Genomic DNA, 22,500 nt, shown 5'->3' with positions numbered 1-22,500 from the left:
GTTGATTGGTCTCACACACACACAGTTTAGCCCTCGGACACATTAAAGTAAAGACAATCTAAGCACCTTCTCTAATGTTCTTAGCAGCTGTAGATCTTGTTGACCCTCTGGATGTCGATGCGGGACATGCCCTGCCTCTGGCCGATCCGGACATTAGGGTTGGGGATGGGGGTGATGGTGTCCTGCCCGCGTTGGGTGGTGAAGGCTGTTCTCGGATAGTGCATGACGGAGGAGTAGTCGTAGGGAGTGTTCTGGTTGTTGGTGTTCTGCTTCTGGAAGTTGTGTTTTGTCCGCGGGTTAACGTACCGGAAGTTGATGCGGACATACTGGTCGCGGTCACTCCTGGTGTGCTCGTGATAGAAGCCCAGAGCATGGAGGAACTCGTGCTGGATGACACCGTGGTAGACGCAGCCCTGCTGGGCGAGAGAGACGGTCTGCCTGCCTCCCACTCTGCCCAGGGATGAGAAGCAGCCGCCTCTGCTCTCCACGCTGATGTAGTCGCGTTCGTTTGTACGGGGAACGAAGCGGATGCAGGTGCTGCTGTGGAAGGACTTCATGCCTCTGTCGATCGCCTGCTTGGCCGACCTGGAGAAGACGCTGCTCACTATGAAGGGGACGGTCACCTTGCCGCCGGCTTTCTTCCAGAGGCAGCTGTTGCTCCAACACTTCATGGCGTTTCTCGTTGTGGGGGCCACCAAGTCACCCTCCAGCAGGAACTCACTGGAGCCGTTGTTTGTGGCCAAGATCCTGCTGCCGGTGTCCATCGTGTCGGCTTTGGATAAAAAGCGTCTGCCAAATGACGTAATGTCGGCCTCTGGGTCCCTGGAGGCTTCCTCCTTAGCCTGGGAGAGGCCGATCAGCAGCAGCAGCAGGAGGCCGAGAGAGGGATTCATCTTCAGGTTTCTGTCTGGTAGCTTCTTGTCTTCTCTGCAGGGTTCCTGGAGATGCTGTGGAGAGACTGCTTGCAGCTTGATGCTTGAGTCTGCTTGGTCCTGCTCTTTTATACTCTTCTTTCCAGGTGTGTCTGCTGGAGGATTAAGGGTTGGGGTCCAGACTGCTAGGCCTAAATAAACGTCTGAAGGGAGGAAGCCACGGACAAACCCATAGTTTCAACAGTGTCTGTTATTTCTGCGGATTAAAGAGCTCTTTACATGGACATACCTAAACACCTGATTGTGCCTGCAAGTCAACGTTGCTTCGGTATACTGTCGTATCCTCTCTCATTGGATCATTGGTTTATTTAAATTTTTGTTCCAATATTTTATTTCCTGTTTACATGTGTTTTTAAGACAGCTAAATGTCAGCTACATCTATGATGCTGCAGCACAAGAAACTGAACTGCTGCATTGAGGGGGAAAAGCAGTCTATAATTAGTGTTCATTTTCTCGTAAATTTTTTTATTTAGTCGTAGTCGTAGTCCTGTGACTTGTCCTTGTTAGTTTTTATCAGATTTAGTCAACCTCATCCTCTTTTTGTTTAGTCAAGTTTTAGTCAACTAAAAGTTTGAGTATTTTAGTCTCGTCTTAGTCAAAGAAACTAAAAGTCTGAACATTTTAGTCTCGTCTTAGTCAAAGAAACTAAAAGTCTGAACATTTTAGTCTCGTCTTAGTCAAAGAAACTAAAAGTCTGAACATTTTAGTCTTGTCTTAGTCAAAGGAACTAAAAGTCTGAACATTTTAGTCTCGTCTTAGTCAAAGAAACTAAAAGTCTGAACATTTTAGTCTTGTCTTAGTCTTGGGGGAAAAGGTAGTTGACTAACATTTTTCGTCATAGTTTTTGTCAACGAAATTAACACTGCACAGCACCATAGCACCACCATATTGTTGTGTTTGAAGGCTGGGGTACCACACAGGACCTTAGCACCACCATATTGTTGTGTTTGAAGGCATTAGGTACCACACAGAACCTTAGCACCACCATATTGTTGTATTTGAAGGCATTAGGTACCACACAGAACCTTAGCACCACCATATTGTTGTGTTTGAAGGCATTAGGTACCACACAGAACCTTAGCACCACCATATTGTTGTGTTTGAAGGCATTAGGTACCACACAGAACCTTAGCACCACCATATTGTTGTGTTTGAAGGCATTAGGTACCACACAGAACCTTAGCACCACCATATTGTTGTGTTTGAAGGCATTAGGTATCACACAGAACCATAGCACCACCATATTGTTGTGTTGGAAGGCATTAGGTATCACACAGAACCATAGCACCACCATATTGTTGTGTTTGAAGGCATTAGGTACCACACATAACCTTAGCACCACCATATTGTTGTGGTTGAAGGCATTAGGTACCACACAGAACCATAGCACCACCATATTGTTGTGTTTGAAGGCATTAGGTACCACACAGAACCTTAGCACCACCATATTGTTGTGTTTGAAGGCATTAGGTACCACACAGAACCATAGCACCACCATATTGTTGTGTTTGAAGGCATTAGGTACCACACAGAACCATAGCACCACCATATTGTTGTGTTTGAAGGCATTAGGGTACCACACAGAACCATAGCACCACCATATTGTTGTGTTTGAAGGCATTAGGGTACCACACAGAACCATAGCACCACCATATTGTTGTGTTTGAAGGCATTAGGTACCACACAGAACCATAGCACCACCATATTGTTGTGTTTGAAGGCATTAGGTACCACACAGAACCATAGCACCACCATATTGTTGTGTTTGAAGGCTGGGGTACCACACAGAACCATAGCACCACCATATTGTTGTGTTTGAAGGCATTAGGTACCACACAGAACCATAGCACCACCATATTGTTGTGTTTGAAGGCATTAGGGTACCACACAGAACCATAGCACCACCATATTGTTGTGTTTGAAGGCATTAGGTACCACACAGAACCTTAGCACCACCATATTGTTGTGTTTGAAGGCATTAGGTACCACACAGAACCATAGCACCACCATATTGTTGTGTTTGAAGGCATTAGGTACCACACAGAACCATAGCACCACCATATTGTTGTGTTTGAAGGCATTAGGTACCACACAGAACCTTAGCACCACCATATTGTTGTGTTGGAAGGCATTAGGTACCACACAGAACCATAGCACCACCATATTGTTGTGTTTGAAGGCATTAGGGTACCACACAGAACCTTAGCACCACCATATTGTTGTGTTTGAAGGCATTAGGTACCACACAGAACCATAGCACCACCATATTGTTGTGTTTGAAGGCATTAGGGTACCACACAGAACCATAGCAGTAGCACCACCATATTGTTGTGTTTGAAGGCATTAGGGTACCACACAGAACCATAGCACCGCCATATTGTTGTGTTTGAAGGCATTAGGTACCACACAGAACCATAGCACCACCATATTGTTGTGTTTGAAGGCATTAGGGTACCACACAGAACCATAGCACCACCATATTGTTGTGTTTGAAGGCATTAGGGTACCACACAGAACCATAGCACCACCATATTGTTGTGTTGGAAGGCTGGGGTACCACACAGAACCATAGCACCACCATATTGTTGTGTTTGAAGGCTGGGTTTGGCAAAGTGACTGTCTGCTGTTATTAGCACCATAGCAGCTGTTGTCTTCTTATTAGTACCAGCCGTAGCAGCGGGGCTGCTATTGTTTTCACCTTGTGAGTGAGTGAGTGTGTGTGTGTGTGTGTGTGTGTGTGTGTGTGTGTGTGTGTGTGTGTGTGTGTGTTAGGGCTGTGAATCTTCACTGGCCTCACAATTCGATTTGATTACGATTCAGAGTAGGGCTACGATTCGATTATAAAATGATTATCGATGCATGTCGATGCATCTTCAATCGATGCATCACTTTTTTTCCCCCAATACATGATTTATTTTATTTTTCTTACTTTCTTTTTTCTCACTGTGTGGCTACTTTTAAAATAAAAGTGCATTTGGAATTGCATTGTATTATGATCCATAATTAAAATAAACAACTGCATGTACTTCCATTATATTTTATTTGTTTATAAAAAAAAATATATATATATATATATTATAATCGATTTTTGACATTCGTGAATCGATGCAGAATCGTGCACGTCCGCATCGTGCTAGCTCAGTGGCATCGTAATGCATCTTATAATCGATTATTTTTGACACCACTAGTCTGTGTGTGTCTATGATGTGTCTGTGGTTGTGTGTGTGTGTGTGTGTCTATGATGTGTCTGTGATTGTGTGTGTGTGTGTCTGTGATTGTGTGTGTGTCTGTCGGTCTGTCTGTGGGCCGACTTTGAAAATGGGTGTGATGTGATGTGAGCACACACAAACACACTTTATGCCCCTGGCTCACATTCATCTCTCCTGTGATTCCATCACAAGATGGTCTCTATAGTTGTTGTTTCTTTTCTCTTTTTATGATACGTTACGTAAAAAAAATCAACTTATTGTTCTGTTTTCTATCTATCTGCTCCACTCTGCTCAGGCACAGAACTTCATCACTCTTAGATGATGTTTGTACTTTCAAGTAGAGGAAGATAGTTTCACTGACTGCTTTTATAGGTCAATGTATATTTATTCATTTATAGATCTGCTTCTTAAACTTGAAAGTTACATCTCCCACTCAAGACACATTTTATGCTTTTAATCAAATGACAACCATTCAACCATTTCATTTTTCATGGAGCAATATGCTACCTCAGAGGGAAAACAAACACCAAAAACATCAAGACGATGAGATTGTATTTCTGAACAAATAACATATTTGATCAAGCCAATGCCATATTTGCCTCACTGTAAATATGGCATCTAAAGTCTCTAAAGCAGTTATTCATTTGGCAGCAGGGTCTGATTTCATGCCCAGCTTTTTATGACTTTAATACACTCAATGAAGTGGTTACTTTGCATTTATCAAAGTACAGGTCATTCTCTCCTATCACAATTGCTGACAACAACAGATGACATCTTCTGAGGTTACTGCTCAGATTCTTTATGGATTCCCTTAAAGGAGAATTTCGGTTTTTTACACCACGGTCCTCATTTCCAGCTTAAAATATGATGTGTTCTACCCACAAATACTTTTGGGTTCATTCGGATCCCCACAGAAGATTTGTCGCACCGAGTACACCCCTCAAACACTCAAACAGGCTAGAACGGAACCCTGCGGGGCATGCTGCACGCGCTCTGTAAATGACACTTTTTCTGTCACATCGCGGTTCATTCTGGTTGTAAATATAATTATTTAGCTAATAGCTAGAAGCTAAGCTAACACCAACACAACAGTCAACGTTGATCTGCCCCGGATGGGGTTACAGTGCTTATCTTCTTCTGTGGTTTCTCTTCTTACCACACTTCTTCAGAGAAACCACAGAAGAAGAAGATGAGCACTGTAACCCCATCCGGGGCAGATCGGAGCCGACTCTTTTGTTGTTGTTAGCTTAGCTTCTAGCTATTAGCTAAATAATTATATTTACAACCAGAATGAACCGCGATGTGACAGAAAAAGTGTCATTTACAGAGCGCGTGCAGCATGCCCCGCAGGCTCCCGTTCTAGCCTGTTTGAGTGTTTGAGGAGTGTACTCGGTGCGACAAATCTTCTGTGGGGATCCGAATGAACCCAAAAGTATTTGTGGGTAGAAAACATCATATTTTAAGCTGGAAATGAGGACTGTGGTGTAAAAAACCAAAATTCTCCTTTAACCGTTCCTACTGTATACATTGTCACTGGTAAAAGACTACACTGAGCTTTAGTGGAATAAACTTTGTTTTGTGTTTGTCACAAAGAAAGATGTTGCTGCTGTGTTAGAGTTTGTTTTGTCAGAGAATAACTTTTCAAAAGAGCGAAGAAACGTTTGACAGAAGCTGAGAGTTAGTGAACACATGTCCAAGTATTTCAAAGTCAGCATTACTGAACAAAAACACAATCGCCTGGAAATAACCTGCTGCTACAGCAGAACGAAGACTAGAATATTGGAAAGTTTATTGGGTAAAAGTTCTTGTAGTTAAACAAAGAGTAAACATATTTTCACATCTCGGTTATCATGTAAGACTTTTTCCCATTGGTTTTGACCACTTCATTGGGTGGTTCCTGCGCGCTCTGGTCAGAATTGCAATATATCCAAGTGCATATGAAGCAGATAATGAGGTGCATGTTGAACCTCTGGACCCACAGTGTAATCGTTGCACAATCTGTCATTTTATGGGGTTTTTTAGTTTTGCCTTTCTGGGACTCTAAAGAGACGATCTTCAGCAACTTCTGTTCTTTAAGAAAACAAAGCTGCTACAGAGCTGTGCTAGCAAACCCACTGTATGTTCTACATTCAAAACATCCAGCTGTTGATCATTCTTAACGTTAAGAGGTAACATTAGTGCAGTGGCTTAGCAATTTCTGTAAATTTGGGCAATTTGGAGTCGGACAAAATTGGAAATGGTTCCCGATTACAATCCCTACTTAGAAACCAACCGTCATCTGGGATACCTTGAGCACTCGTAAAGAAAGGTCTTGGGGACCTTGATTTTATTTGATTTTATTTTATTTATTTATTTATTTTTATTTTGTATTTTATTTTTTGTTTGTGCGGGGTGGGGTGTAGGCTATATTGCAGTTAAAGACAGTACAGTATGACCTATTTACACTCTGAAATCCTTCATGATCAGTGCATTTAGAATAAATCGGGAGCAGGTGGCTACACTTTGAGAGTTTTTGCTGTTGTTAAAGTGTCTCTCCTTTAACACATTCAGTGCCAAGGACGTCTGTGCACGTCCTAAAAAAAAGTAACGTTCAGTGCCAAGGACGTCTGTGGACGTCCTAAAATCATAATTCATATTATTCCATAATTCTGCTGTTTAAGGTCGTACCCAGCCAGTGAGCATGAATCCCTTCAAGGGATCACACGGCGCCACCTTAAACATCGTCACAGGAGCTGCTCCACCCACCTCAGATCCTTTACTTTGTACAGGAGACAGCGGAGAAAGCCGTGGAAACCGATGCATGCTTTCTGCCACAGCCGTATATATTGCTCCGTCTACAGCGAGAGTGGGCTCGGCTGCATCCGCGCTCACAACTGAGCTCTTATGCTTCTATCTATCTCCACACGATTTCCTAGAAAGCCAGCATCCGAAGCCGAACGGGCCAAGCCTTTTCGTTCAGTCGCGTTTGCCAGCGCGCATCATTTCCTTGATGCCCATCAAGGAAATGATGCGCGCAGCAAAGCTGGGATCTGTCCGGGGCAAAAACAGAGTCGAGAAAGCAAACTCTGTGCGTGTGGGAGGAGCCCGCAGCTCAGAGGTGGAGAGGGGGGGGGGGGAGAGGGGTGTGTGGCTGCACAGAAACCACACCACACGCCACCACATCAGAAAACACCAGCCAGAGTCAGTGAATGTGCTCGAAATTAGAGTGCAAAAGGTATTCATAAAAGGGGCTATATCTTGGAAAGAAAAAAAAAACGACAGAAAACCCTTGAAAGTGCACTTTTTTGAGAGGCTGTAATTTCATAATGGAACTGTCTAGAAACAAAATTTCTTCTTTGGAAGAAGCAGGAGTGTTCAATGTTTCATTAAAGTCCAGCCCCGTTAATATAGCCATAATAGAAAGAATTCTATAGCTGTTTTCAACTGAATGGAAGTGAATCTGGCACAGGCTCCAGACAATTTTACTGAAGCGCTGTGGCACTGAATGTGTTAACTATGCTACTTTATGTAAAAATAATAATAATAATAATTTAGAAAATCCATCAGTCCAAAGTATGCTAGCTGTGGGAGATTGTGGGGTAGAGCAAGAAAAGACTGACCCGGACCTGTCCACGTTCTGTTTGAGCCCGGCCCCGCCCATCCCATTGGCTGCATTTATGGGCCCGAGCCAAGCCTGAACCCAGAATTTTCTGTTTATCTAAAACTAATTTATATCCATGTTGTCTGTTCAGTCTTATGAATAATACATAAGGTGTAATGTGATAACATTCTGATTATCACACCAAATATTACCCAAATTATATAAATCAATAAAAAAGTATTATATCTGACCACAGACCCAGGCCCGATGAATAGAGGGGAAATTCCGGCCTGACCCACAGGCCCAGGCTGGTCTCGGGTTCGGGCAGAGAATCTAACCTCTCCTCTACGGTCTCAATCTTTGCTGCTCCTCGCTCGTGGGATAAAGATAGAAGGACATTTTCTCCGCAGGGAGCTCTGGTGTCAAATCAGGGGAACTAAAGAGACTGGAAACATGAAATCTAGGTGATAAAAGAGGCTATCAGGACACATCTCCTGAAGACACACATTTGCACACAACCCGTGGCCTCTTTTTAGCAGCTCCTGTTTCTGTCAAGTCCCTTTCTAATCATCAGCACCATCTATCTCCCTGAGGTTCACTGAGACACTTTCTCACAGCTTCTGCACCAGCAGTCGTGACTCCACTCCTTAGTCCTCTTTAGACAATCTGTTTTCTAAGTCACAAATGGCTTTTTGACGTTTTCTTTATTTTAACTGCCTTCAGAGTTGAATAATAGCTCATTGCCTCAATATGTGCTGTCCACACTGAAATGTCCCCATGGTGTTTTGTTCTTTCATATCCCATACTGTACTTTGAGTCATGTCTGGTTTAATGACAGCATGTCACTGTCAGAATACCAAGCTGATGCTAAAAGCTCCCTCACACTTCTGCTGTGGCCTCTCATGGGGTATAAGCATTCTGCTGGTGAGAAGAAAAGAACATGTCTGAAGTTTGTTTATAGTCGTTCCAATGCAGTGTTTCCTTCAATCACTTTCAATGGAACAGCATGAACGGTGTGGGCCGTGTGACACGCCCCCTTGGTTCTGTGTGACACGCCCCCTTGGTTCTGTGTGACACTCCCCCTTTGGTTCTGTGTGACACGCCCCCTTTGGTTCTGTGTGACACGCCCCCTTTGGTTCTGTGTGACACGCCCCCTTTGGTTCTGTGTGACACCCCCCCTTGGTTCTGTGTGACACGCCCCCTTTGGTTATGTGTGACACTCCCCCTTTGTTATGTGTGACACGCCCCCTTGGTTATGTGTGACACTCCCCCTTTGTTCTGTGTGACACGCCCCCTTGGTTATGTGTGACACGCCCCCTTGGTTATGTGTGACACTCCCCCTTTGTTCTGTGTGACACGCCCCCTTGGTTCTGTGTGACACGCCCCCTTGGTTATGTGTGACACTCCCCCTTTGTTCTGTGTGACACGCCCCCTTGGTTCTGTGTGACATGCCCCCTTGGTTCTGTGTGACACCCCCCCTTGGTTCTGTGTGACATGCCCCCTTTGGTTCTGTGTGACATGCCCCCTTGGTTATGTGTGACACGCCCCCTTTTGGTTATGTGTGACACGCCCCCTTTTGGTTCTGTGTGACATGCCCCCTTTTGGTTATGTGTGACACGCCCCCTTTTGGTTATGTGTGACACGCCCCCTTTTGGTTATGTGTGACACGCCCCCTTGGTTCTGTGTGACATGCCCCCTTGGTTATGTGTGACACTCCCCCTTTGGTTCTGTGTGACACGCCCCCTTTTGGTTCTGTGTGACACGCCCCCTTTTGGTTCTGTGTGACACGCCCCCTTGGTTCTGTGTGACATGCCCCCTTGGTTATGTGTGACACTCCCCCTTTGGTTCTGTGTGACATGCCCCCTTGGTTATGTGTGACACGCCCCCTTTTGGTTCTGTGTGACACGCCCCCTTGGTTCTGTGTGACACGCCCCCTTTTGGTTCTGTGTGACACGCCCCCTTGGTTCTGTGTGACACGCCCCCTTTTGGTTCTGCCATGTCTGTTCTGAAATAGGGGCTAATCTTGAATGATGCAAGCATACGGACAAGCCTGCCTTTATTTGTCACAGCCGGCACACACACACACGCACTACACACACACACACACACTACACACACACACACTACACATGCAGTCGCGCACACACGCACACACACACACACACTATGCACACCCTACACACGCGTGCACACACACACACACTACACACACACACATTACATACACACACACACACACACACACACTACACACGCACGCACACACACATACACACACGCACACCCTACACACACACACTGCTTTTTACAACGACAGTGACACCATCCCGGCTCCTCCTCCTGGGTCGGGGGCGGGGCAGGAGTGGAGGGCAGCTTTGCATTGCAGTGCCCAGAGGACCAACTTCTTCTCAGCCATCGCTGGTCAGGTGCTGATCTTCTTGCATGTGTATAGTGGGGTGAGCACAGGGAGAAGATGCAAACTCCACACACAGAAAGGCCCTTTTCACGAGATAACTCACCTGGGCACACAACCCCCAAACTCCCCCAGCACCACAGCGACTCAGGTGGGAATCAAAGGCTACGTTCACACAGCAAACCTTAGTGCTTGAATCTGGCTTGTTGCTCACATCTGATTTTTTTGTGTGGCTGTTCACACAGACTTTTTAAAAGTGGCCCATATCAGACTCCAGTGTGAACAGGTCACTAGGGGTGTCAAAAATAATCGATTATACGATGCATCGTGATGCGGACGTGCACGATTCTGCATCGATTAACAAATATCAAAAATCGATTATTAAAAAAAAAAAAAAAAAAAAAAAAATTATAATCAAATAAAATAGAATGTAAGTACATGCAGTTGTTTATTTTAATTATGGATCATAATACAATGCAATTCCAAATGCACTTTTATTTTAAAAGTAGCCACACAGTGAGAAAAAAGAAAGTGAGAAAAAATAAATCATGTATTGCGGAAAAAGTGATGCATCGATTTAAGATGCATCGTGATGCATCGTTTAATCGAATCGAATCGAGTCGTTGACAGATGAATCGTAATCGAATCGAATCGGGAGGCCAGTGAAGATTCACAGCCCTACAGGTCACGGCCCTGAAGTGACCCACATGTGCAGAAGAACAACTATAACGTCACACGTAGCACACTGCTGTTCTACGTGAACCTGGAAGAAGACAGCAGTAAACATGGCGGTAGCTGACGATGTTGTTTCATCTGTTGTTCAATTTACAAGTTATTGTGCAGTGGAAGACAGGGAATACAGGAGCAGATGATAGCGAGGAGGAGAAAGAGAGCCAACATTTTAATGATGGCTTTCTGTGAAGCAATAGCTGCTACTTCTTGCTGATACTTATAAGGTCTAAAACCTCACTGTCCCTCCACTGAGCTCCCTCGCAGCTGTCCTCCATGTTTGTAATCACAATCTGCCTGCTTGGTCCTCCCTCCTCCCGCCAGCGCAGAATAGTGACGAATGTCGCTCTGGAATGATGTAAAAGTCACATTGAAGCATTAAGTCAGATATGGGCCAGATGTCTGTTCACACCGGAGTCACATTCCAAAACATCAGATTCGAATCTGATGTTTTTCCACATTTGAAAGTAGCCCAGGTCGTCTTTAAAAAAGTCACATTCAATGTGACTTGTACTGTTCACACAGTCATGAAAAAGACTGACCTGAGTCACTTAGGGGGGGAAATGATTAGATTCAAGCACTAAGGATATGGCTGTGTGAACGTAGCCAAAGCCACCAGGAGCTTGTGGCTGTGAGGCGACAGCGCTGCTCTGTGCTACATACTGTAACACACTTTCATGATCGCTGGCCCAATTAACGCCTGAAGTCTGAAGCCTTCTGCTGCTGCTCGTCCCCCGTCCCCCTGTCTGTCTCCACACCCACTGTCTCAAATAAAACACAGGAACAAGACTGAAGGGCAAAATGTCATTATGTCGGCTAAGTCTATGTAAATGGGGCAATGAGCATGCTGCTGCCACACTTAAGATGCTAAAGGGATGTTTTTATTTGTCTTTCTGGTTCTCTGAAGAGCCAAACTATTTCCACTTCTGTTGTCTTGTAGAAAGCTGATATGGTGATGCATCTGTCTGTCTGTCTGTCTCTATAAGGCCATGTTCAGACTAGGAGGCCAAATCTGATTTGTGAACTTTAGTGACCTATTAATGACTTTATCCAGATTGGTTTTATGAGTCTGGACGCTCCAAGTCTGATTTGTGTCACTTGTCCCAAACCACATATGGAGGTCGTTTCCAATCTGCTTCAAATGTGCTTTTGACTGATGTGTCTTCAGTGCGGACGCGCAGATCCACCAAATCTGATTTGAACGTCACTCGCAACTCATCATCAAATGCTTCTGCGCAGGAAAAACCACGTCACCAACGTACGTATTTACTGACGCCCACGTCGTTACCATAGCAACCCATGCAGATAGGGTGTTTAGCTCTGGACACACAGATCCGACTTGAGGATCAGATTTGTGGCAGTGCGGACACACTCCCAAATCAGATTTGGGAAACCAATCAAGATAATGATGATTAATGACTTTATCAGCAAATCGGATTTGGCCTCCTAGTCTGAACATGGCCTAAGTTGCTGCAGAGTTTCCAGCCCTTGTTATGGATTGTGTTTGTTTTGTATGAGAGAGAACATGGCTAATCTTACATGAGCCAGGTTCACAAACGTGAGGACACAGCGAACACGTCTGTGACTGTTTCTTCGAGTGCCTGATCTTACATGTGCTTGTTGTATCACAACCAGGGTAATGAGCCGGTGGTTTTGGCGGTGCACACTCTGGAATAGATTCCCAGTCAGGAGTTCCAGGGCGAGGGCAGTAAATCACAGTCTCGCTGGGGGACACCGTCACGCTCATGATGCTACACAAGGTGACCCGAGCACATTATGCAGACGAGCGGAGGTTTTCAGCGGGGCTATCTCCTTTTGTCATTTTTCTTTCCCTGTTCCCCTCCCATCGTTCCCACATCTCAGTGCTCCTCTGTGTGTATCATTCTCTCTCTCTCTCAGCCATATCTCTCCCTGACACCATGCCTGGCTCCATCACTTACTATGCACCTATTCTCTCCATCACTTACTATGCACCTATTCTCTCCATCACTTACTATGCACCTATTCTCTCCATCACTTACTATGCACCTATTCTCTCCATCACTTACTATGCACCTATTCTCTCCATCTTTACTATGCACCTATTCTCTCCATCATTTACTATGCACCTATTCTCTCCATCATTTACTATGCACCTATTCTCTCCATCTTTACTATGCACCTATTCTCTCCATCACTTACTATGCACCTATTCTCTCCATCACTTACTATGCACCTATTCTCTCCATCATTCACTATGCACCTATTCTCTCCATCATTTACTATGCACCTATTCTCTCCATCTTTACTATGCACCTATTCTCTCCATCACTTACTATGCACCTATTCTCTCCATCACTTACTATGCACCTATTCTCTCCATCTTTACTATGCACCTATTCTCTCCATCATTTACTATGCACCTATTCTCTCCATCTTTACTATGCACCTATTCTCTCCATCACTTACTATGCACCTATTCTCTCCATCATTTACTATGCACCTATTCTCTCCATCTTTACTATGCACCTATTCTCTCCATCATTTACTATGCACCTATTCTCTCCATCTTTACTATGCACCTATTCTCTCCATCACTTACTATGCACCTATTCTCTCCATCATTTACTATGCACCTATTCTCTCCATCATTTACTATGCACCTATTCTCTCCATCATTTACTATGCACCTATTCTCTCCATCATTTACTATGCACCTATTCTCTCCATCATTTACTATGTACCTATTCTCTCCATCATTTACTATGCACCTATTCTCTCCATCATTTACTATGCACCTATTCTCTCCATCATTTACTATGCACCTATTCTCTCCATCATTTACTATGCATCTATTCTCTCCATCTTTACTATGCACCTATTCTCGCCATCATTTACTATGCACCTATTCTCTCCATCATTTACTATGCACCTATTCTCTCCATCATTTACTATGCATCTATTCTCTCCATCTTTACTATGCACCTATTCTCTCCATCATTTACTATGCACCTATTCTCTCCATCATTTACTATGCACCTATTCTCTCCATCATTTACTATGCACCTATTCTCTCCATCATTTACTATGCACCTATTCTCTCCATCATTTACTATGCACCTATTCTCTCCATCATTTACTATGCATCTATTCTCTCCATCATTTACTATGCACCTATTCTCTCCATCATTTACTATGCATCTATTCTCTCCATCATTTACTATGTACCTATTCTCTCCATCATTTACTATGCACCTATTCTCTCCATCATTTACTATGCATCTATTCTCTCCATCTTTACTATGCACCTATTCTCTCCATCATTTACTATGCATCTATTCTCTCCATCTTTACTATGCACCTATTCTCTCCATCATTTACTATGCACCTATTCTCTCCATCATTTACTATGTACCTATTCTCTCCATCATTTACTATGCATCTATTCTCTCCATCTTTACTATGCACCTATTCTCTCCATCATTTACTATGCATCTATTCTCTCCATCGTTTACTATGCACCTATTCTCTCCATCATTTACTATGCACCTATTCTCTCCATCTTTACTATGCACCTATTCTCTCCATCATTTACTATGCACCTATTCTCTCCATCATTTACTATGCACCTATTCTCTCCATCATTTACTATGCACCTATTCTCTCCATCATTTACTATGCACCTATTCTCTCCATCATTTACTATGCACCTATTCTCTCCATCTTTACTATGCACCTATTCTCTCCATCATTTACTATGCACCTATTCTCTCCATCATTTACTATGCACCTATTCTCTCCATCATTTACTATGCACCTATTCTCTCCATCTTTACTATGCACCTATTCTCTCCATCATTTACTATGCACCTATTCTCTCCATCTTTACTATGCACCTATTCTCTCCATCATTTACTATGCACCTATTCTCTCCATCATTTACTATGCACTAGGGATGGGCATTTCTAGCAAAAACACTATTTGAAATTCGCTGGCCAAAGTCGACTTTTAACACCTTGATTGCCAGCGACGAGTGTACTCGTCAAACACAATCCAGCTGTTAACTGCCAGCGACGAGTGTACTCGTCAAAAAAATCGTTTTTTTTTTTTTGACGGTGGGGCGTTGATCAATCCCTTTTACGTCTCCTATACAATTATTGGAGGTATTGAATGTGTATAATCTATTTTACCGACCCACTAAGTGTTGACAGTGCTCCCCCAGACGAGCGAAATCAAAGAAAAAGGGAGCAAGCCATTCAAGGAAATGGCGAGGCGATTTTACAGTATTACATTCTCATGAAAATGGTTGGGGGAAAACGCTCTCGTTTTCGCGCTGATTGCTGGCGATGCGGGATTGCAAATTTACATAATACATTACAGGTGGAACACACTTTGAAACACGCAGCATAAATATGACCAGAATCGCAAAAGCTTCTCTCAACCAAAACTCCCAAGAAGCGAGCGAGTCCATGCCGACTTCCTCAAACAGCAGCCTGCAGACAGGCACAGGACAGCAGCAAAAGCACTGAGACTGTGACGGCCGCTGGCTGCAGCCAAGAAGAGGGAGGAGTTGAAGCAACTCTGCCTCTCGCTCTCTCCCTCTCTCTCTCTCTCTCTCTCTCTCGCTCTCTCTCTCTCCCTCCCTCCCTCTCTCTCTCTCTCTCTCTCCCTCTCCCCCTCTCACTAGGATTAAACCTAGTGCGTCTCCCTCCCGAGAGGGAGGGAGAGAGAGAGAGAGGGAGGGAGAGCGAGAGGGAGGGAGAGAGAGAGAGAGAGAGAGAGAGAGGGAGGGAGAGCGAGGGGAAGGGAGAGAGAGAGAGAGCGAGAGGGGGAGGGAGAGAGAGAGAGAGAGAGAGCCAAAAATGAATGGTTAAAGTGACAGTTCTATCGAATTTCACAAAAAGCCGTTTATCTCTGAATATTTTTTCTGATGCTAAAACCATGCTGTATTCAACTGCTAATGCTTACATAACTACTAACTCTACAAACTAACTCTTTTAGACAGAGAAAGTACACATTCTATTAGTACTTTTGAGATATTGTATGTTCACAAACTCCAAGCGGAAAATAATCCTCGGCGCTTGTAAAATGAGCCACAATCCTCAAAAAATGGCTTGGCAGAAGCTACCTACAGCAAGAAAAAAACGGCTGGCAGTCAATGTGTTAATCGAAATTCGAAAAAAAAAAAAATGTAATTTTTTTTTTTTTTGCATTGTCTCCCCTGATTCTAAGTATAGTCGAATCGCTTGGTTTGAGCAAGTAAAACAATTTTTATAAGCATTTTAAGCAAGGTTTATGGAAAAATTAATGGCGGATGAAATCCCATGAAGAGGGAGAGGTTGCTTATAAAAATTGTTTTACTTGCTCAAACCAAGCGATTCGACTATACTTAGAATCAGGGGAGACAATGCAACATTTCACTCACCAAAAAAAAAAAAAAAAAAATTCAATAAACGAATTTCGACTTTCAATAATAAAAGTCGACCTTGATAATAACAACGATTATTCGAAAATTCGAAATTCGATGCCCATCCCTACTATGCACCTATTCTCTCCATCATTTACTATGCACCTATTCTCTCCATCATTTACTATGCACCTATTCTCTCCATCATTTACTATGCACCTATTCTCTCCATCATTTACTATGCACCTATTCTCTCCATCATTCACTATGCACCTATTCTCTCCATCATTTACTATGCACCTATTCTCTCCATCATTTACTATGCACCTATTCTCTCCATCATTCACTATGCACCTATTCTCCCTCCACCCTGTCCCCCGTCTGTCCCTTGTTCTCAGGCGCACACCTTTATCATTCTTGGCATGGTGCTGCTGTGTCCTGATGCACAACATTCTCTCCACTTCCTGTTCCTACCCCAGTCTGTCTCCTGATGCACATTATCCTCTCCACTTCCTGTTCCTACCCCAGTCTGTCTCCTGATGCACATCCTCTCCACTTCCTGTTCCTACCCCAGTCTGTCTCCTGATGCACATCCTCTCCACTTCCTGTTCCTACCCCAGTCTGTCTCCTGATGCACATCCTCTCCACTTCCTGTTCCTACCCCAGTCTGTCTCCTGATGCACATCCTCTCCACTTCCTGTTCCTACCCCAGTCTGTCTCCTGATGCACATTATCCTCTCCACTTCCTGTTCCTACCCCAGTCTGTCTCCTGATGCACATCCTCTCCACTTCCTGTTCCTACCCCAGTCTGTCTCCTGATGCACATTCTCTCCACTTCCTGTTCCTACCCTGGTCTGTCTCCTGATGCACATTCTCTCCACTTCCTACTAGGGCTGCACAATTAATCGTATTTTCATCGTCGTCGCAATATGAACATGCACAATAAACACATCGCAAAGACTGCCTGAAACGCAATGAATAACAAAAGTGGTTTTATTTACATGCGTCATGCATTCCCACTCAGCATCTGATCATGTTGTCTTGTGTTGTAAATCCAGCGTACACCTTTCCCTTGCAACAGTGCGCTCCGCCCCTCTGCCAAAGCCCAAACACGCTGTGTGTAGTTTCAGCTAGAGTCAGTGTGTATTTCATTTATTTATTCAGTGGGCATAGGCTATGTTTGGGATCTATGTTCACATTATTAAAGCAGAAAGACATAGGAACTGTATAGCTAATATGCATACTTTAATATTTGTTTATTTATCGCAAGTCATATCGTCATCGCTATATTGAACAATGTTATCGCACATTGCAGATTTTCTTCATATCGTGCAGGCCTACTTCCTACCCTGGTCTGTCTCCTGGTGCACATTCTCTCCACTTCCTGTTCCTACCCTGGTCTGTCTCCTGGTGCACATTCCTTCTTCATGTCTCCTCCTTTAGCGTTTGTCTCCTCTTCCTCGTGCTCCCTCATCACTCTCTCTGGAGCTTGCTCGTCTCATGCCAGGTAACCTAGCGAGGCAGCGGGATTCGCACGTGCCACGTTCCAATCTGGCCAATCGGTGTCCGAGGAAGGAGGAGGCAGTCCTAAATGGTTGACGTTAGCCTGTGATACTGATAGACAGATGGTTCATCCAATCAGCTGCCAAGTATTTTTTTTAAGTGCCTGCCCTTTTTAACCGGTTTCCAAGATCGAGTTCCCATATGGTTCTGTGAAACAGACCATCTGGCAGCATCAAGTTGCATGCCACTCACCAGTCACCACATTAATTCCACAGTTCAACAGACGCCACAGCAAAGCAATTATAGTTATTTCAATCACCTTTAATGGAGCCAGAATACACACATGTAAAAAAATATAAACATGAAATATCAGAAATCAATTCCTAACGTTCGGTAATGTTCAAGACAGACACTTGCTCTCTCTGTTTTTGTTTTTGTTTGTTTTTCAGTCCTAATTTGAACCTAATCCTTCCTTCTAACTATCATGTCATTATTTCTCCCTTAGCCCAAACACCAGATGCTTCTACTTCTCTGTCTTTCTCTCTCTCTCGATGCGTGTCAGTCTCCAGATGTTGGCACATTGTCTTGCTTCTTGCCTGCCTACTGCCTTACCTCATTTGACCTGCTTCTTTCCTCATCTTTCATCATCTCCTCCCTCTGTCTCTGTCTCTTTATATTGTCCTGCTCTGCCCTCAACTCATAGTGAAGTTCTAGCAGAGGGAGGGGGTATATGCTGAGGGATGGAGTGGGAGAGAGAGAGAGGTTAGGGTAAGGGTAGGTTCATTCATTTGAGTTATTGTTAGTGTGTGTGTGTGTGTGTGTGTGTGTGTGTGTGTGTGTGTGTGTCCCCCTCCACAACCCCCCCCCCCCCCCCCCACACACACACACACACACACACACACACCGATTCACCGCCTCTTTGGGAAAAGCAGATTATTTACTGCAGTTCCCTCTACTAAACATACACAATGGCTTCTGTGTTCATCACTTAACACACTGGCAGCACATATAGTTAATAATGCTAATGTTAGCATAACATAAGCCATAACATATATATTAGAGCCCGACCGATACTGGATTTTTGAGGCAGAGGCCGATACCGATATTAGGGAGTAAAAAAATACCGATATCGATATATCAGCCGATATTTATTTTATTTTTTTCCGATTTTTTATCAAATTTTTATCCCCCATTAGTGCTAATTTTTTTTGTTTTTATCCTGGTTGCTGTCCACCCTCTGCCGATCTGGGGAGAGCCGAAAACTGCCTCCATGCTTCCTCCGAGACATGGGCAGTTAGCCAGCCGCTTCTTTTCACCTGACAGAGAAAGCTTCACCGGTAGGACATAGCACGTGGGAGGATCACGCTATTCCAACCAGTTCCCCTCCCTCCGAACAGGCGCCCCTAACGACCAGAGGAGGCACCACATCAGCAATCCTCAAATATCAAACACTTGACAAAGATATGAGTTGACATGAATTGAAATATGTAATGTAGGCAGGATATTTTACAGCTTATTAATAAACTCAATGCAATGAAACAGTAAACTTAACTGGGAATTTAATAATTATAAATAACTAGAAATACAAAAACACAATAATAATACAATAGAACAAATAGTTAAGAAAAAATATCAAATATACACAACATGCTGTCTATAACTTAAAAAAAAAAAAATTGGCAATATCGGCACACCATATCGGCCGATACGATATATCGGTTATCGGCCGATAATATCGGTGGACCGATATATCGATCGCGCTCTAATCATAAGCCATTTGATGGATGCTATATTCAGAGCATCTTGCAGTACAATATAAGTATAGATTTTGAATATGAGTGCCCCAGGAGCGCTGTCTAACCCTGGCAGATTTAATGCCATTCTCTCTGTCCATCGGTGAATGAAAGTGGCTTTTCTGATGTGAATCCAGCAGGCTAATCTCATTTGAACAGACAGACTCACATTGAAGAAATTAGAGGCACTTTGGAGCCACCAGTTGTAAAGTGTTTAGCCAGAAGGCATCGTTTAATTAGCTAATGCTGAGTAAGAGTTTCTTCTTCTTCTTCTTCTTTGAGGGGCAGAATGAGTAATAATGTCCCGAGAGAGAGTGAGTGGGCTTCCACTTGGCCCGAGAGCATTCAAATGTTATAATTGTGTAGGCTTGGGTGAATTTGCCGTCATTTGCAATTTTGTCAAAAAATGTTGCCTTCACAGTGAGATCGTGTACGTTGTGATATTTTCAAGCTGCGTATATAATAAACCCACGCATAATTGCTATTCATAGCTCCTGCTATAGCTGTTAAAATTCACTGTTTCTTTCCACTCGGGTTTTCTCATCAAGTCACTGCAGAACCTTCCCACTATAACCTGGGGGGTGCGTTTCATCAAGTCACTGCAGAACCTTCCCACTATAACCTGGGGGGTGCGTTTCATCAAGTCACTGCAGAACCTTCCCACTATAACCTGGGGGGTGCGTTTCATCAAGTCACTGCAGAAGCTTCCCACTATAACCTGGGGGGTGCGTTTCATCAAGTCACTGCAGAACCTTCCCACTATAACCTGGGGGGTGCGTTTCATCAAGTCACTGCAGAACCTTCCCACTATAACCTGGGGGGTGCGTTTCATCAAGTCACTGCAGAACCTTCCCACTGTAACCTGGGGGGTGCGTTTCATCAAGTCACTGCAGAAGCTTCCCACTATAACCTGGGGGGTGCGTTTCATCAAGTCACTGCAGAAGCTTCCCACTATAACCTGGGGGGTGCGTTTCATCAAGTCACTGCAGAACCTTCCCACTATAACCTGGGGGGTGCGTTTCATCAAGTCACTGCAGAAGCTTCCCACTATAACCTGGGGGGTGCGTTTCATCAAGTCACTGCAGAACCTTCCCACTGTAACCTGGGGGGTGCGTTTCATCAAGTCACTGCAGAACCTTCCCACTGTAACCTGGGGGGTGCGTTTCATCAAGTCACTGCAGAAGCTTCCCACTGTAACCTGGGGGGTGCGTTTCATCAAGTCACTGCAGAAGCTTCCCACTGTAACCTGGGGGGTGCGTTTCATCAAGTCACTGCAGAACCTTCCCACTATAACCTGGGGGGTGCGTTTCATCAAGTCACTGCAGAACCTTCCCACTGTACCCTGAGGGGTGCGTTTCATCAAGTCACTGCAGAAGCTTCCCACTATAACCTGGGGGGTGTGTTTCATCAAGTCACTGCAGAACCTTCCCACTATAACCTGGGGGGTGCGTTTCATCAAGTCACTGCAGAACCTTCCCACTGTAACCTGGGGGGGTGCGTTTCATCAAGTCACTGCAGAACCTTCCCACTATAACCTGGGGGGTGCGTTTCATCAAGTCACTGCAGAACCTTCCCACTATAACCTGGGGGGTGCGTTTCATCAAGTCACTGCAGAAGCTTCCCACTGTAACCTGGGGGGGTGCGTTTCATCAAGTCACTGCAGAAGCTTCCCACTGTAACCTGGCGGGTGCGTTTCATCAAGTCACTGCAGAACCTTCCCACTATAACCTGGGGGGTGTGTTTCATCAAGTCACTGCAGAAGCTTCCCACTATAACCTGGGGGGTGCGTTTCATCAAGTCACTGCAGAACCTTCCCACTGTAACCTGGGGGGTGCGTTTCATCAAGTCACTGCAGAACCTTCCCACTATAACCTGGGGGGTGCGTTTCATCAAGTCACTGCAGAACCTTCCCACTATAACCTGGGGGGTGCGTTTCATCAAGTCACTGCAGAAGCTTCCCACTGTAACCTGGGGGGGTGCGTTTCATCAAGTCACTGCAGAAGCTTCCCACTGTAACCTGGCGGGTGCGTTTCATCAAGTCACTGCAGAAGCTTCCCACTATAACCTGGGGGGTGTGTTTCATCAAGTCACTGCAGAAGCTTCCCACTATAACCTGGGGGGTGCGTTTCATCAAGTCACTGCAGAACCTTCCCACTGTACCCTGAGGGGTGCGTTTCATCAAGTCACTGCAGAACCTTCCCACTATAACCTGGGGGGTGTGTTTCATCAAGTCACTGCAGAACCTTCCCACTATAACCTGGGGGGTGCGTTTCATCAAGTCACTGCAGAACCTTCCCACTGTAACCTGGGGGGGTGCGTTTCATCAAGTCACTGCAGAACCTTCCCACTATAACCTGGGGGGTGCGTTTCATCAAGTCACTGCAGAACCTTCCCACTATAACCTGGGGGGTGCGTTTCATCAAGTCACTGCAGAAGCTTCCCACTGTAACCTGGGGGGTGCGTTTCATCAAGTCACTGCAGAAGCTTCCCACTGTAACCTGGGGGGTGCGTTTCATCAAGTCACTGCAGAACCTTCCCACTATAACCTGGGGGGTGCGTTTCATCAAGTCACTGCAGAACCTTCCCACTGTAACCTGGCGGGTGCGTTTCATCAAGTCACTGCAGAACCTTCCCACTGTAACCTGGGGGGTGCGTTTCATCAAGTCACTGCAGAACCTTCCCACTGTAACCTGGCGGGTGCGTTTCATCAAGTCACTGCAGAACCTTCCCACTGTAACCTGGGGGGTGCGTTTCCCAAAAGCATCAAAGCAAAGAACCATCGTTAACTCAAAGACGTGGATGAACGTGTGCAAAAAACAATTTGAGTCGATGCAAGTCTCACTTAACTCCTGACTCCACATTTCATTTTTGCTGTACCAGCACAGAAGTAGGGTCTTTCAGAACCCATATTTTTGACTCTAAAATAAGATGATTAATGATTGATTATTAACTCAT

The 22,500-nt window shown here is 44.5% G+C and overlaps 1 protein-coding gene and 1 pseudogene across 4 annotated transcripts in view; one reads left to right on the top strand and one right to left on the bottom strand.

The window, feature by feature from the left end:
- sfswap (splicing factor SWAP) overlaps positions 1-22,500 on the top strand; it is a 169,203-nt gene that overhangs the window by 125,525 nt on the left and 21,178 nt on the right. The window lies entirely within an intron of this gene.
- LOC310795429 (hatching enzyme 1.2 pseudogene) lies at positions 81-893 on the bottom strand (annotated as a pseudogene). Its single transcript has one exon. The product of its transcript is annotated as a hatching enzyme 1.2 pseudogene (transcript).

Source organism: Poromitra crassiceps (assembly GCF_964638095.1).
Source record: "Poromitra crassiceps genome assembly, chromosome: 21".
Lineage (NCBI taxonomy): Eukaryota > Metazoa > Chordata > Actinopteri > Beryciformes > Melamphaidae > Poromitra > Poromitra crassiceps.
The sequence above is the reverse complement of the archived record's forward strand: the minus strand, read 5'-3'. Positions and strand labels throughout refer to the sequence as shown.